We start from the raw sequence: 16,472 nt of genomic DNA, 5'->3' as shown, positions 1-16,472 counted from the left end.
GGCCAGCGTCCCGGCCGCCGGGCTCGCCGGGAGAAATTAGTGCGTGTGGGTGTGAGTGCCCGTGACAACGTGAGTGGGCGTGTGTGTGTGTGTGCGCGCGCGCGCCTGTGTCGGGATGCTGTGGGTCCCTCTGACTGTGCGTGAGTGTGTGCATGGGCGTGCATGTGACTGTGGCCGTGGGCATGTGAAGAGGCCACCTGCAGACTGGAGGGGACGCACTAGCTCCCTTCGCTCCCTCCCAACCTAGGCCTCTTTGTTTATTCCTTCCCTGGAGAGGAGGGAATCACCGGTTCTTAACTCTGGCGGCCCCATGGAACCCCCTGGGGAGCTTTTACAAAGCCCCCGGCCCCCAACTCGCGAATAACAGGCCCCTGCGGGGGTCTCCGGCGCGGTGTCTCCTAATCCGCCCTCGCGGATTCCGACCCGCCCCTGGGGTGAGAACAGGTGAGGACTGGCTGACCCGGCCGCCAGCCAGCGACCGAGGAAGCAAGGACCTCCGAGCCCTGCGTTTAGGGCCTCGAATCTTTGCCTTCGCCTTCACTGGCTGAGGTCAAGTGCACATTCCTCCCACACTAGCGCTTGGGTCTCAAGCTTCCGACTGGGCAACTTCATCTCAGTGTTTGCATATAATCCTTAGAGCTGCCCGTGAGAAGAAAACTGTAGGGAAACTAAGGCTCCGTTAAGTGTCACAAAAGGTCACAAAGCAGTAATTCGGCCGACCGAATTGGAGCCCAGGGCTGTGGGACTCGAAGCCCACGTTCTTTTCACTGTGACATTAAACAACAACAAAAACAAACACCGCTGTTTAATGCGCAGCAGACCTCAAGCTGACCAGGTCCCTGCAAGGACCCATGGCCCGAGAAGGCAGACACAGACCAGACGACGTCCCTAGAAAATGCCCAGGGCCTCTCCTCCAGCCCCGATTTCTGCGCCACCTTCGACCTGATCGCCCCTTCCCCGCTCTGCCCGGCTCTCGGTACAGCCCTCCGCAGACTCCGGCCCCCAGCCCCCTCCCTACAGGAAGGGAAAATGACGGCACAAGGCATTGGCCGCCATCCGGGAGCTGTCGGCAACTGCGCAGCCAGGGGCGGGGGGGGCGGGGGCTGGAGGGAGAGAGCGCTGCAGCCGGGGACCCGGGGACCGGGGGACCAGGGAGCTACACCTCCGCGCCTCGGGCCCAGCGCCTGGGTCTCGCCTCGCTGCACCGCGCCCGCTTCTTCCTTGCGGGCGCCGGGCGCCTTTGAGGCTCCTCACGCGTTCCGTTGACAGGAGTCCCTGGCCTCGGCTGCCTGCACAACCCTCCCGGAGAGGGAGGGGAGGAGAACTGAACGAGCTGCGGGGCTCTGCCAGTCCCAAGCTTCCGCACTACCCGGAGGTGTGCATTTCCACAAGCGCAGCCTGTTTTCGGGCGCCTTAGCATCCCCAAGCTCTAGAGCCGAAAAGGCCTCCCTCTCAGGCCACCGGGGTCCACTCAGGCTTCTCACCGTCTGGGAGACCAAGGCCCCTGGGAGATGAAGTAAATCTCCAAGTTTCACCGCCCTCTGTCTGCCTGCCCAGCTTTACTCAGCTGCACAGACTCTTTGATAGGCAAACCCCGGTACTTACTTACCAGGGCCATAGTCTATAGTAAGAACCCCAGTGCAGAGGAAAGGAGCGGCGCTAGGAATGCAGGCAGCAGCTGCTCTTGGAGGTGTCCTGGAGAGGAAGAGGGTTGAAACCCTGGGCCCCTAGCCTGAGTGCCACCCCATCTGAGTTAAGGAGTGCGGCAGGTGAACTGATGGTCTAAAGGGGATGGTGGTGGCTGCTGTTATTAAGAGTTCAGAATTCTCCTGCGTTCTAACAACGGCGTTCATTCTCAATAAATGGTTTCTTAATAATCATTTTAATTAGAAAAAAGCTGTCTTATTAAAGCTAATTAAAGGCAATTTGGGAGCCTTATTTTCATACAATCATAAAATTAGAGAAACAAGAGGCTGGAGAAATGGGGAATGTCTCAGCCTTTCTGCAGAAGGGGGCAGGGAGGAGCTGGGAAGGGAGATGCTAGCAGCTCCAAGCCAGGCCTGCAGGACAGGAGTGTCAGGTGGATGCCCAGAAGACCCCAGATTTGGGTGGCCTCATATTGTGCTGGGGGACAGCTGTGGGGAGGGATCCTCTGTCCACATTTCTCCAACTGGAGCCTCAGAGTCCCCTGACCGTCTCCCTCTGTCCCATAATGGGCCAGTTTTCTCCCTCTAATTATCTTTAAATTGGAAATGAACTACCATTACAGCCCTGATTTACCCCAGACCTCACCTCTTCTCAAAAGCTCCCCATCTGTCTCCAGGCATTCCTTCCTTCCCCATCCATTCTATGGCTGATTGTCCAAAATCACCAGGCTAGCAGTTTCCTTCACCTCTCAGGCCTCTCAGTGCCCTGCAGACTTCAGCCCAGGCTATTTGCCCAACCCCACCTCCTGCTCTCTGCAGGGAAGCATCTGCTCCAGCCACTGTTGTCTTCTCAGTATCCTCTCCTGCTGATCCGCTCCTTCCCGTCGCCCAGCCCTCACCCCTGCTTCACCCTTAGCCTGGGATAACCTTGCCCTGTCCTCACTTATGCAAAGAGTAACTTTCCCTCAAGGCCAATTCAAGGTCATTTTTTTTTAATTTTTGAATTTTATATTATTTTATTTTTTATACAGCAGGTCCTGATTAGTCATCAACTTTATACACATCAGTGTATACATGTCAATCCCAATCACCCAGTTCAGCACACCACCATCCCCACCCTCCAACCGCTTTCCCCCCTTGGTGTCCATACGTTTGTTCCCTACATCTGTGTCTCAATTTCTGCCCTGCAAACTGGTTCATCTGTACCATTTTTCTAGGTTCCAAATATATGTGTTAATATACGATATTTGTTTTTCTCTTTCTGACTTACTTCACTCTGTATGACAGTCTCTAGATCCATCCACGTCTCAACAACTGACCCAATTTCGTTCCTTTTTAAGGCTGAGTAATATTCCATTGTATATATGTACCACATCTTCTTTATCCATTCGTCTGTTGATGGACATTTGGGTTGCTTCCATGACCTAGCTATTGTAAATAGTGCTGCAATGAACATTGGGGTGCATGTGTCTTTTTGAATTATGGTTTTATCTGGGTATATGCCCAGTAGTGGGATTGCTGGATCATATGATAATTCTTTTTTAGTTTTTTAAGGAACCTCCATACTGTTCTCCATAGTGGCTGTTATCAATTTACATTCTCACCAACAGTGCAAGGGGGGTCCCTTTTCTCCACACCCTCTCCAGCATTTGTTGTTTGTAGATTTTCTGATGATGCCCATTCTAACTGGTGTGAGGTTATACCTCATTATTGTAGTTCTGATTTGCATTTCTCTAATAATTAGTGATGTTGAGCAACTTTTCATGTGCCTCTTGGCCATCTATATGTCTTCTTTGGAGATATATCTATTTAGGTCTTCTGCCCATTTTTGGATTGGGTTGTTTGTTTTTTTAATATTGAGCTGCATGAGCTGTTTATCTATTTTGGAGATTAATCCTTTGTCCCTTGATTCGTTAGCAAATATTTTCTCCCATTCTGAGGGCTGTCTTTTGGTCTTGTTTATGGTTTCCTTTGCTGTGCAAAAGCTTTGAAGTTTCATTAGGTCCCATTTGTTTATTTTTGTTTTTATTTCCATTACTCTAGGAGGTGGATCAAAAAAGATCTTGCTGTGATTTATGTCAAAGAGTGTTCTTCCTATGTTTTCCTCTAAGAGTTTTATAGTGTCCAGTCTTACGTTTAGGTCTTGAATCCATGTTGAGTTTATTTTTGTGTATGGTGTTAGGGAGTGTTCTAATTTCATTCTGTTACATGTAGCTGTCCAGTTTCTCCAGCACCACTTATTGAAGAGACTGTCTTTTCTCCACTGTATATCCTTGCCTCCTTTGCCATAGATTAGTTGACCATTGGTGCGTGGACTTATCTCTGGGCTTTCTATCTTGTTCCATTGGTCTATGTTTCTGTTTTTGTGCCAGTACCATATTGTCTTGATTACTATAGCTTTGTAGTATAGTCTGAAGTCAGGGAGCCTGATTCCTCCAGCTCCGTTTTTTTCCCTCAAGACTGCTTTGGCTATTAAGTGTCTTTTGTGTCTCCACACACATTTTAAGATTTTTTTGTTCTACTTCCGTAAAAAATGCCATTGGTAATTTGATAGGGATTGCATTGAACCTGTAGATTGCTTTGGGTAGTATAGTCATTTTCACAATATTGATTCTTCCAATCCAAGAACATGGTATATCTCTCCATCTGTTGGTATCATCTTTAATTTCTTTCGTCAGTGTCTTGTAGTTTTCTGCATAAAAGTCTTTTGATCCCTATGTAGGTTTATTCCTAGGTATTTTATTCTTTTTGTTGCAGTGGTAAATGGGAGTGTTTCCTTAATTTCTCATTCAGATTTTTCATCATAGTGTATAGGAATGCAAGAGATTTCTGTGCATTAATTTTGTATCCTGCAACTTTACCAAATTCATTGATTAGCTCTAGTAGTTTTCTGGTGGCATCTTTAGGATTCTCTATGTATAGTATCATGGCATCTGCAAACAGTGACAGTTTTACTTCTTCTTTTCCAATTTGCACTCCTTTTATTTCTTCTTCTTCTCTGATTGCCGTGGCTAGGACTTCCAAAACTCTGTTGAATGATAGTGGTGAGAGTGGACATCTTTGTCTTTTTCCTGATCTTAGAGGAAATGCTTTCAGTTTTTCACCATTGAGAATGATGTTTGCTGTGGGTTTGTCGTATATGGCCTTTATTACGTTGAGGTAAGTTCCCTCTATGTCTACTTTCGGGAGGTTTTTTTAATCATAAATGGGTGTTGAATTTTATCAAAAGCTTTTTCTGCATCTATTTAGGTGATCATATGGTTTTTATTCTTCAATTTGTTAATATGTGTATCACATTGATTGATTTACGTATATTGAAGAATCCTTGCATCCCTGGGATATATCCCACTTGATCATGGTGTGTGATCCTTTTAATGTGTTGTTGGATTCTCTTTGCTAGTATTTTGTTGAGGATTTTTGCATCTGTATTCATCAGTGATATTAGTCTGTAATTTTCTTTGTTTGTAGTATCTTTGTCTGGTTTTGGTATCAGAGTGATAGTGGCCTCACAGAATGAGTTTGGGAGTGTTCCTTCCTCTGCAATTTTTTGGAAGAGTTTGAGAAGGATGGGAGTTAGCTCTTCTCTAAATGTTTGATAGAATTCACCTGTGAAGCCATCTGGTCCTGGACTTTTGTTTGTTGGAAGATTTTTAATCACAGTTTCAATTTCATTACTTGTGATTGGTCTGTTCATATTTTCTATTTCTTCCTGGTTCAGTCCTGGAAGGTTATACCTTTCTAAAAATTTGTCCATTTCTCCCAGGTTGTCCATTTTATTGACATAGAGTTGCTTGTAGCAGTCTCTTAGGTTGCTTTGTATTTCTGCAGTGCCTGTTGTAACTTCTCCTTTTTCATTTCTAATTTTATTGATTTGAGTCCTCTGCCTCTTTTTCTTGATGAGTCTGGCTAATGGTTTATCAATTTTGTTTATCTTCTCAAAGAACCAGCTTTTAGTTTTATTGATCTTTGCTCTTGTTTTGTTTGTTTCTATTTCATTTATTTCTGCCCTGATCTTTATGATTTTTTTCCTCCTGCTGACTTTAGGTTTTGTTTGTTTTTCTTTCTCTAGTTCCTTTAGGTGTAAGGTTAGATTGTTTATTTGAGATTTTTCTTGTTTCTTGAGGTAGGCTTGTATAGCTATAAACTTCCCTCTTAGAACTGCTTTTGCTGCATCCCATAGGTTTTGATTTGTGTGTTTTCATTGTCATTTGTCTGTAGGTATTTTTTGATTTCCTCTTTGATTTCTTCAGTGATCTCTTGGTTATTTAGTAACGTATTGTTTAGCCTCCATGTGTTTTGTCTTTTTAATGTTTTTTCCCCCATAATTCATTTCTGATCTCATAGTATTGTGGTCAGAAAAGATGCTTGATATAATTTCAATTTTCTTAAATTTACTGTGGCTTGATTTGTGACCCAAGATGTGATCTATCCTGGAAGATGTTCTGTGCACACTTGAGAAGAAAGTGTAATCTGCAGTTTTTGGATGGAAAGTCCTATAAATATCAATTAAATCTCTCTGTTCTTTTGTGTTATTTAAAGCTTCTGTTTCTTTATTTATTTTCATTTTGGATGATCTGTCCATTGGTTTAAGTGAGGTGTTAAAATCCACCACTGTTATTGTGTTGCTGTCGATTTCCTCTCATAGCTGTTGGCAGTTGCCTGATGTATTGAGGTGCTCCTATGTTGGGTGCATAAATATTTATAATTGTTATATCTTCTTCTTGGATTGATCCCTTGATCATTCTGTACTGTCTTTCCTTCTCTCTTGTAACATTCTTTATTTTAAAGTCTGTTTTATCTGATATGAGTATTGCGATTCCAGCTTTCTTTTGATTTCCATTTGCATGGAATATCTTGTTCCATCCCCTCACTTTCAGTCTGTATGTGTCCCTAGGTCTGAAGTGGGACACTTGTAGACAGCATATATATGGGTCTTGTTTTTGTATCCATTCAGCAAGCCTGTGTCTTTTGGTTGGAGCATTTAATCCATTCACGTTTAAGGTAATTATCGATATGTATGTTCCTATGACCATTTTCTTAATTGTTTTGGGTTTGTTTTTGTAGGTCCTTTTCTTCTCTTGTGTTTACCACTTAGAGAAGTTCCTTTAACATTTGTTGTAGAGCTGGTTAGGTGGTGCTGATTTAGCTTAGCTTTTGCTTGTCTGTAAAGCTTTTGATTTCTCCATCGAATCTGAATGAGATCCTTGCCGGGTACAGTAATCTTGGTTGTAGTTTCTTCCCTTTCATCACTTTAAGTATATCATGCCACTCCTTTCTGCCTGTAGAGTTTCTGCTGAGAAATCAGCTATTAACCTTATCAGAGTTCCCTTGTATGTTATTTGTCATTTTTCCCTTGCTGCTTTCAATAATTTTTCTTTGTCTTTAAATTTTGCCAGTTTGGTTACTATGTGTCTCAGCGTGTTTCTCCTTGGGTTTATCCTGTATGGGACTCTCTGCGCTTCCTGGACTTGGGTGGCTATTTCCTTTCCCATGTTAGGGAAGTTTTCGACTATAATCTCTTCAAATATTTTCTGGGGTCCTTTCTCTCTCTCTTCTCCTTCTGGGACCCCTATAATGCAAATGTTGTTGCATTTAATGTTGTCCCAGAGGTCTCTTAGGCCGTCTTCATTTCTTTTCGTTCTTTATTCTGTTCTGCAGCCGTGAATTCCACCATTATGTCTTCCAGGTCACGTATCCGTTCTTCTGCCTCAGTTATTCTGCTATTGATTCCTTCTAGTGTAGTTTTCATTTGTGTTATTGTATTGTTCATCTCTGTTTGTTTGTTCTTTAATTCTTCTAGGTCTTTGTTAAACATTTCTTGCATCTTCTCGATCTTTGCCTCCATCCTTTTTCCGAGGTCCTGGATCATCTTCACTATCATTATTCTGAATTCTTTTTCTGGAAGGTTGCCTATCTCCACTTCATTTAGTTATTTTTCTGGGGTTTTATCTTGTTCCTCATCTGGTACATAGCCCTCTGCCTTTTCATCTTGTCTCTCTTTCTGTGAATGTGGTTTTTGTTCCACAGGCTGCAGGATTGTAGTTCTTCTTGCTTCTGCTGTCTGCCCTCTGGTATGTTTGTTTTTTTAAACTATTATCCTTTATGCCTGCACAGTCCAAAGCCCATCTCTGGACCCAGGTTGGAGTTGTAACAGCCTGTGCTGGCAATGGATTGGATCCTGTGGCTGATGAGCTGGTGGGAAACCAAGAAAACAGCTTTCTGGGCCAGTTGGGAAGTTCTGAAGGCTGGCAAGTCCAAGATCAAGATGCCAGCTGATTGGTCTCTAGCGAGAGCACCCTTCCTAGCTTGCAGCCAAGGTCCACATTTTGTATGAACACTTCCCAGGCTATTATAGGCTGGTCCATGACTTATAAAATGTAATATCCCCCCCCCATCTATAATGCTTTTCAGCTAGAATCTTTATATATATACATATATATATATATATATATATAAAGTCGGAATTAAACATGGGTTTTAGCAACAGAGGCCTTAGTTACAATCCTGGCTTTCCATAAACTTGTGAAGTGATTTATGGGCACATCCTTGCTCTAAATATCTCGTGTCTAGTAAATGGCTTGACTTCCCTAAGCTCTGGTTTCCTCATGAGTAAGTGAGGCTAGTGTTAATACCTACATCACTAAGTTATTAGGATGTGTAAATAGATAAGGCATGTAAGTCATTTTACACAGTGCAGGCATATGATACTAACAGCTCTGTGCTCATTGTCATTGTTGATGTGGCACACCATTCAGGGGGTATGAACAAGTACACCAAGAAGAGAGAGCCCACAGTCAAAGGGATTCCCTGGCCACCTGAACTCCTGCTAGATGCATCTCTGGGGGTTTCAGTGCCTCAGTGCCTCCCCTTCATCCCTTCTCTCCAGGGTTTCTCCCAAACCCTGGGATAGGACTCTTCTCTGGGGACCACAGGGCAGTGGTTTATGGGCACATACTTACTACAAGCATCTACTGTCAGAACACAGAAGAAGAAAGACACTGGACCGTGGGTGTCAGCTCCTTGCCTTCTTGCTTTAAGTTTCTCAGCCTCCATCCTCAGCAACCCTTCCTGTAAATGAACACATTCTGGCAGGGATCTAACAGTTAAAAAGAGCTCTCCAGTAAATCCTACCATAACACCGTGCATTCTTGCCTGCGCTTGAAAACATAGCTTGGGACATCTGAGGATTTTGCATAGCAGACCTTGCACCTCTCCTTATCTGTCGCTTAGGCCATGAGACAGTGAGTGGCCGTGAATGAGCAGGAGCCTTCCCTGCTGTTCACCACTGAGCATCCTTTAGATGAAGTCTTAACCATGGCAGAACTGACCACAGAGGAAGGACAATGAACAGATCACAAGGCACTAGTGTTTAGCTGCCTATTCTCCAAGTAATTGTTTAAATAGGGCCTCTGCCTTGATAATAACTATTATCACAAGACCTTATGTTTATTAGAGTCTCCTCATCAGAAGGAAATGCAAACATGGCATTCTGATTCTGATAAACAGCACACTTTCACCTACCAGGGGCTGTAATCAAAACAGAAGTGGCACACAAATTAACCAGCAGTCCCCCACATATCAGACACAGTGTATATTTTCTTCATCTCAGCCAAGAAAGGGACTCATTTCCCATCCCTGAGCATCAAGGGCTGTGTGAGCCTCACCACAGCTTCCGATGGGGCTGGGACTAGCCTGACATATATGATTAAAGCTCCGTGTTATACAGCAGCGGCTGTGTTTTCAAGGAGATAGAGGAAACCTCACAGGACCCCTGGGGCAGGACACAACACTGCTCCTCAGAAAATTCCCTTTAAAAAAGTTGTCATGAAATCCAATTAACCAGCTGGAAGGCCGGTGTGGGCAGCCCTCCTCGGGGTTAATAAATAATAGAACATGCCCTGTGTTGGAAGGGGTCTCTCTCTTCTCTGAGCTCAGAGGCTGTGACAAGCCCTCCCCGCAGGAAGAAATGGGTCATCCCCACCACTACCTCCTCCCTTGGTCCCTGAAACCTCAGTGGGTCCAGCAGGTATGTTCCCCTAGACAGAGGCCGCAACATCCCAGGGGGCATCTCCTCCATCCCCTCCACTGCAAGCCACAAGTTCCTCAACCCAGCCCTGAGAGTAAGGGAATGATGGGGGCTTGTCTTGAGGGAATCCAGCATAGGAATGGGTGCCAGGAGCTCTGGTTTTAGTTCCAGGTCTGGCCCATTCTCAGATAAGCTCTGCAGAGGCTCCTTACCCCAGATGAACTTCATAGTGAGGCCTGTGAGGAGGGCGGAGCAGGCCCTTCCTTGCTGGTCCTCTCTCCAAAGCTGACCACCCTGGATGGGCTCTTTGCTTCACTTTTGCAGGACCAGTACTGTTCAGTAGAAATATAGTGCAAACCAGGGATGTGATTTTAAATTTTCTAGTAGCCACATTTTTTAATTTCAAAGAAATGAGTGACATTAATTTTAATAATATAGTTTATTTAACTCAATATGTACAGAACATTATCACTTCAACGTGTAATCCATATAAAAGTAATGAATGAGATATTTCATATTCTTTTTTGTTGTATATTAAGTCTTTGAGGTCTGGTGTGTGTTTTATACAACACATACCACTTAGGACAAGATACATTTCAAGTACTCAATAGTCACATGTGTCTAGGGGCTCCCGTACCAGACAGTGTAGTTCTGGACCCTTTGGGCCAAGGCCTGGCGATGGGTCTAAGCCTGCATCCCCATAATCCCTTGTACAGGGAGACATGAAGCTCCCACCTGGCTCACAATCACATCCCTTCTCCTGCCCGCTGTCCGGGCACCATGTTTATGCTTCTTGGGGACCCTCAGGCCCAGCCCTCTAGTTCAAGGCCATGGGACCAGAGAAAGGCATCAAAAGCTCTGCCGCTCCCAGTGATTTCCAATGAAAACTCCCAGCACCAGGGGGTTCACATCTTGGGCTGGCCTGGCTCTGGCCCATTCTCTCCTCACATCATCCCCACTCCCCAGGAGGGGGTGGGAAGGGGCTGCAGACAGCCGTGTTCCCAGGCTGGCAAAGGCCTCTGTTAGAAGCAGAGCAGTCTTTAATCCTCTGTGCTACCAGAGAGGCGGCAAGTAAAGCCTTGTCAGGGAAAATACTGGCAGGAAGGTGAGCCACATGCCCGGGGAACTGCCAAGTCCACCACGCCCCTCCTTTGATGTCGTGCCTTGGTGCCATGCAGGCCAGGTCAAGCCTGTGACAGACACAGCCCACCCCGGGTGAGTGTGACTGGGTGTGTGAGTGTGTGTCCCAGCCTCTAATCAGGCTGCCCCTGCCTGTCTCTGCATCTCTCCAGTCTGAGAGTATTCCGGGGGAATGAGTCCTGGGTTCATATGTTGACCCCCAAATTTAGACATGAGAAATGGGAGTGTGATGGAGAGAACCACAGGACTGGGGCAGATGGCACTGTACTCATCAAGTCCATTCTTCCTCCTGGACTGCTCGTTGCCACCTTGTGGAATAGAAGTGGGTGAGTGACCACGTGACTGTCCCCACCATCAGTATGTTGAGTAGAGGGAGACGGGGGTTACAAGGAGCAGAGAGCTTTGATAGAAATGATGTCCACAGGCCTGGACTGTGGAACGTGGCGCAGCCTCGGTGAGGCCCTGGGAGTGGGGAGAGGACCATCTGTCAGTGAGAGAACACAAGTGGGGTTCAGTTCTCATACCAGGATTTGGTGAGCTCTGGCTGGATGTCACCAACAGCCCCCAGATGTTAGAAATGGAAAAAGTAAGCCGGCTAATTGAGCTCTCATATTATAAAATACTTTTTGGCTTATAAAACCTTTTACCTCGATTGCGGTATAATTCTCCTAACAATCCTATAACGTTGCCAGGGAAGGTATTATTATCTTTGTTTTACAGATGAGAAACCTGTGTGGCTCAATGAAGCAAAAGACTCCTTCAAGGGGCAGCACCAAGATAAGCAGGCAGACAGGCCTTTCCAGCATCGAATTCTCCAAAATCATCGCCCACAGAGACCTGAGAGCAAAGTTCTTAAAATTGGGGGGTTTTAGTTTTTTGGGGGAGTCTCATTAAAACTTTGAATCCCCTCACTGAAAACCTGGACTTCAAATGGTCTACAACCCCCTTGAAATTTTAGAGAACGTATTATGTGTCCATTTTTAGGGGTGGGGAGTAGAGACAAGAAGAAAGAGGATTAGATTTTTAACAGAGTCTATGACATCCAAAAGGTTAAGAATTAGAGAGCTGTTCCAATGCCTTCATTGAACAGATAAGGAAACTGAAGCTCAAAGAGGGCTAGTGATGTACGCAGCATTACTTGGCCTCAGGGCAGAGGTGGGACATCTGAGTCAGGCTGCTCCTTTCACTGTTCACCAAGCTAATGAGGTCTGCAGGGGCCTGAGCTAGCTGCTCATGGATCCAGGGAATCACGGCTTCGGAAGCAAGATAGAGACTAAGAATGGATGTGCCGTCTCAGCTCTACACTTTGCCACTGCACAACCATGGCCACGACTCTGCCCTCTCTGGACCTCATTTTCCCTTCCTGAACCATAGAGAGAGGTATCCCCTGACTCCTTACTTCTGAGGATCAGTGTGAGGATACAAAGGTAGGAAACGCAATGGAACTCCAGAGATGCAGGACAGTGGAGGGAAGAACAGAGGGAAGCAAGTGGATGTGGACCCCGGTTGAAGAGGCCAGGGCTGGGCACTCGATAAATGAGATAGGTTTGTTTTAGAGTCCCACTTCATTCCCTGGGACTAAATTTCCCCTGGGATGAGCCCCTTCCCTTGCACTGTGTAGCAAAATTCTCCTCAAACTTTGCCCCTGAATCATCTGTATTATCGGAGTCCTTCTTTGTAAAACAAAACAAAACAAAAAAGCGGGAATCTTCTCCATCTGGTTAAGTATAATGAGATTTTTTAAGGATATTGGGAGGACTGAAAAAATAGACTCCAGCTGAGTTTCTAGGACAACTCCCAGAGCCACACTGCAGATCTGGCTGCCACGGAAGCTGCTGCCTCTGTCAGGAGCAGGAAGCTGCTATCTCCGACCCATACTGTGCCTGCTGCAATCTGATGCCAGCAAAAAAGTATGACCCCTGCTACATCCCTGTCTTTAGGTAACTCTGTTCTCAGTCAAAAGTGCATCTGACGGGTAGAACTTAAAGCCCTTACCTGCCCCCTCACAGCAAGGGAAACTGGAAAACCTGGGCAGTTTCATTTTGTATTACTTTTCTTGGGAAAGTAGGATGTATGCTCTGAAGAACTATTAAAATATCAAGAGGGTGTCTAAAAGATTTGGGCAACCACAAATAACATATATCTATGATAGTGCCCCTTGGGATGCTGGGGACATAGTCCCAAGAGGTTTGCTACAAGAATTAAGTTTTTTGAGGTCTCTCATTTTAATTTAAATTTTAATTTAAATATTTTAATTTAAATATTTTTAATTTGTATTTAAATATTTTTAAAATAATTTTAATTTAAATATTTTTGAAAATTCATGAAAATATTTTAATTTAAATATTTTTTGAAAATTCATGAAAATTCTGTATTATATGTGAATATATCTCAATCTATCTACCTATATAGACATAGGTATGTATATATGTCTACCACAGCACACACATATACTACTCATAAGTACACACACACACACACGTACTCTATATGTATATATATATATGTATGTATATATGTGTATATATATATATGCTTTATTTAGCATAGTAATCATATTTCTCCTAAAATCTTCAAATAGAATTGAGATGCTGAGGGCGATAGTTGAAGCTAATTTTCTGGTTGCCTAAAACCTCAGCTGCACACACACCTAGGCCCTGAAAGATTTTAGGAAGGGAGGATAGCAGAATGTCCTGGTTTATCTGGAACAGTCCTGGTTTATGCTTGTGGGCCGGCATAATTATTAATAACATCCCTTTCCCTCTCCCAAATGTCCCCATTTTGATGAGAAATGGTATGGTCATTTTATTCTTGGGGGACACCTGACAGGTCTTTGGCCTCTTGGGTGTGCTGGCAGAGATATCATTGCAGCCTGACCCAGCAATCCCAGCGGCTGGGTTTGAATCCCTTGGGGAAAACTTAGCAGTCCGTCGATTTGTCTTTATGCTCCTACTATCAGATGTTGGAGATCCAGGCCCTGCCTCACCACCCTGGACTAGTCAAACTGAGACCTCTGGGGATGTGGGCTTCTAACTCCTGCTCTCTAAGAGCTAAGAATGGGCAGCTCATAGACTCTCATACTCAGCCTGTTGTCCTATTGTCCTTGCCAAGCCATGGCCATCCAGCTGCTCAAAACTGCCCTTTTATTGGAAACATCCCTAACCCATCCCACTGTAAATATAATTCTTTGGTGAGCCATGTCCTCACTTTGCATGAAATTCAGTGGAGCCTGTTTTCATGCTCATTTGGTATGAGTTCCGTACCTGTTTCATCTACTGCAGTCCTGCCTTCCCTATCAGACTGGAGACCCCAGGGTCAGGAGATGTCTATCGGGGATCCCTAAATGCAGGGGCTGGATTTCCCCCATGAAACTGGGGTTCTCTAAGGGCAGAGAACTGTCTCTTCTATCAGATGGGGGCTCCCAAAGACGGGAATCCTGTCATCTGGAAGACAAATATTTCAACTCATCCTGGTACTGTCTTTGCCTTCTGTGTCCGAAGTTAGCTCCCAAGGTTCAAGGGAAGTTACAGGCGTGAGGCGCATTCTCCTAACTCCTCACCCACTTGGGCTGAGTGAAGGGGTGAGATTTGTCCCTGTTGCTCCCCCTCAGAGCAGTTCTGATTTTTCCAGTCGGCCTGGGCCTCCAGGCTGCAGAGTGGACTCCTTGCTTAATGAAGCGCATTCTCCATCTGTGGTCTGGCCCTCCTGGCAGCCCCAGCTGCCGGGGGCCTAGCCTTGGGGAAAGCAGTAAAGAAGTTCCCTCATCCCTGGCCCCCGCCCCTCAAGTACACATCAGGGGATCCACTCCCTCACGGCCGGCCCTGCCCCACCCATTTTAAGCTAATGAGATCCAGACCCCACACCGGAGCTGCTCTGACTGGCTTGACCTATTTAATTAAAACAGCAGCTTCCAAAAATGGAGGTTCTGCTCCCAAGGCTCTGCCCCTGTCCACAGAGACAGACTCTGGCTGTCTCCGGCCAGCTTGGACTTTGGCATTCCTTCTCAGCCCCTGACTTTCTTCTCTCCCTCCCTCCTTCCCTCTCCTCCATTTTCCAACATCTGTGTCCAGAAAGGAAGAAAAACCCTGTTTGGACTGGCCTCCTTCCATCTGTCATTTTTTTCCCCTTTCAAACGTCTTGTCTAAAGCAGAGTCAGTTACATAAACATTCCACCTCTTTCCATAAATTGGCCACAGTTTCTGAACAATAGAGTTACTGTGAAGGGGAAGAGAGAGCCCAAGGCCACACCCCACAAGTGCTGGTCCCCCAGCCAAATAGAACCAGAGACTTATTCTTTGAAAGAACCAAAGAGGAAATCCAGAATCTTCAGGCGAGACCTTTGCTGTTGTGCTTGGAACCGTTTCTTCACCAAACCCCCTCTTGCTCTGCCCCTCCCGCTGCCGTCCTTCCATCTCTTTAGCTTCAAGCTGTTTGAGCTGATGCCCAACTTCTGTTTTTTCCTCAACTGCCTGACAGTGTATGTCAGTGTGCATCCCAGTCCCTAGGGCAGAGTGTGTGAATGATGGAGTTGGTGGCTGCGGTGGCGGGGTGTGTGTGTGTGTGTGTGTGTGTGTGTGTGTGTGTGTGTGTGTCTTCTGGCATGATTTTTGGAGGCACACCCTGAAGATTTTGTTGCCTTTTTCTTTAAATAGAAACAGTTGGACCTCACTAATTCAGACCAGTTGGAGAACAGTCCGGAGGGGAAGAAAAAATCCGACTTAACAGAATACGTTGAAATGTAGGCCTTCTTATTCCCCCCAAGTTCGAGTTACTGGAAATGGACTAACCGCACTGGCAGATGTGGTCCTGCTAGGTCTGCTTCATGTATAGATGAAGTTTGTCATTAGCAACCTCTTTAATACCTAGTTAAATGTGAGAGCTCCTCAGCGTGTGAAAATACATTATTTCATAATAGGTCAGATACTTTCAACATTAGTAACACTTCTCATTGGCTTAGCAAACTGTCTTCTTAGCCAGGCTGTACGCTCTTTAAGGACACGTTCTGCATCTTATCCATTTGCTAACCAGTGTCTATTGTAGCTCCTACTAAGTGTGCAAACTATGTCTTGAATAGTGGAGTGAGGGATAGGTTCATAAGATGAATGAGGTAGGAATGGGGGCACGCGGAAAGAGTCTCGGTAGGGGGAGGTCGGAAGGAAGCTGTCAGTGACCTCACCTGACGTGTGGAGAGGGGGCAGAGGTCTGCGTCAGAGCCACAGCTTGTAACTGAGAGCATCCCCATCAGCATGTGTCAGGAGATGGCAAACGAGAGATGTCTGGGGATGTGGCTGCAGCAGCGAGTTAGTTTCGAGAGTTCCGGTAAAGCCCAGGTAAGGAAGGCTAGAATGGAAGGTGACTGGTGGGACAGTGTAATCATGTTAATGGATCTGTGAGCAGGTCTGAGGCTGGACGATGATGTGGGTGGGCAAAGTTAAAAACAGATTAGTCACTTTGTCCCAGCTTACCCTTCCCCCTCCCCATATCCTCAAGTCCATTCTCTAGTAGGTCTGTGTCTTTATTCCCGTGAGAGAGTGGCATGGACATATATACACTACCAAACGTAAAATCAGTAGCTAGTGGGAAGCAGCCGCATGGCACAGGGAGATCAGCTCAGCTCGGTGCTTTGTGACCACCTAGAGGGGTGGGATAGGGAGGGTGGG

Source organism: Pseudorca crassidens, chromosome 2 (assembly GCF_039906515.1).
Source record: "Pseudorca crassidens isolate mPseCra1 chromosome 2, mPseCra1.hap1, whole genome shotgun sequence".
Lineage (NCBI taxonomy): Eukaryota > Metazoa > Chordata > Mammalia > Artiodactyla > Delphinidae > Pseudorca > Pseudorca crassidens.
This window is presented reverse-complemented; position numbering follows the sequence as displayed.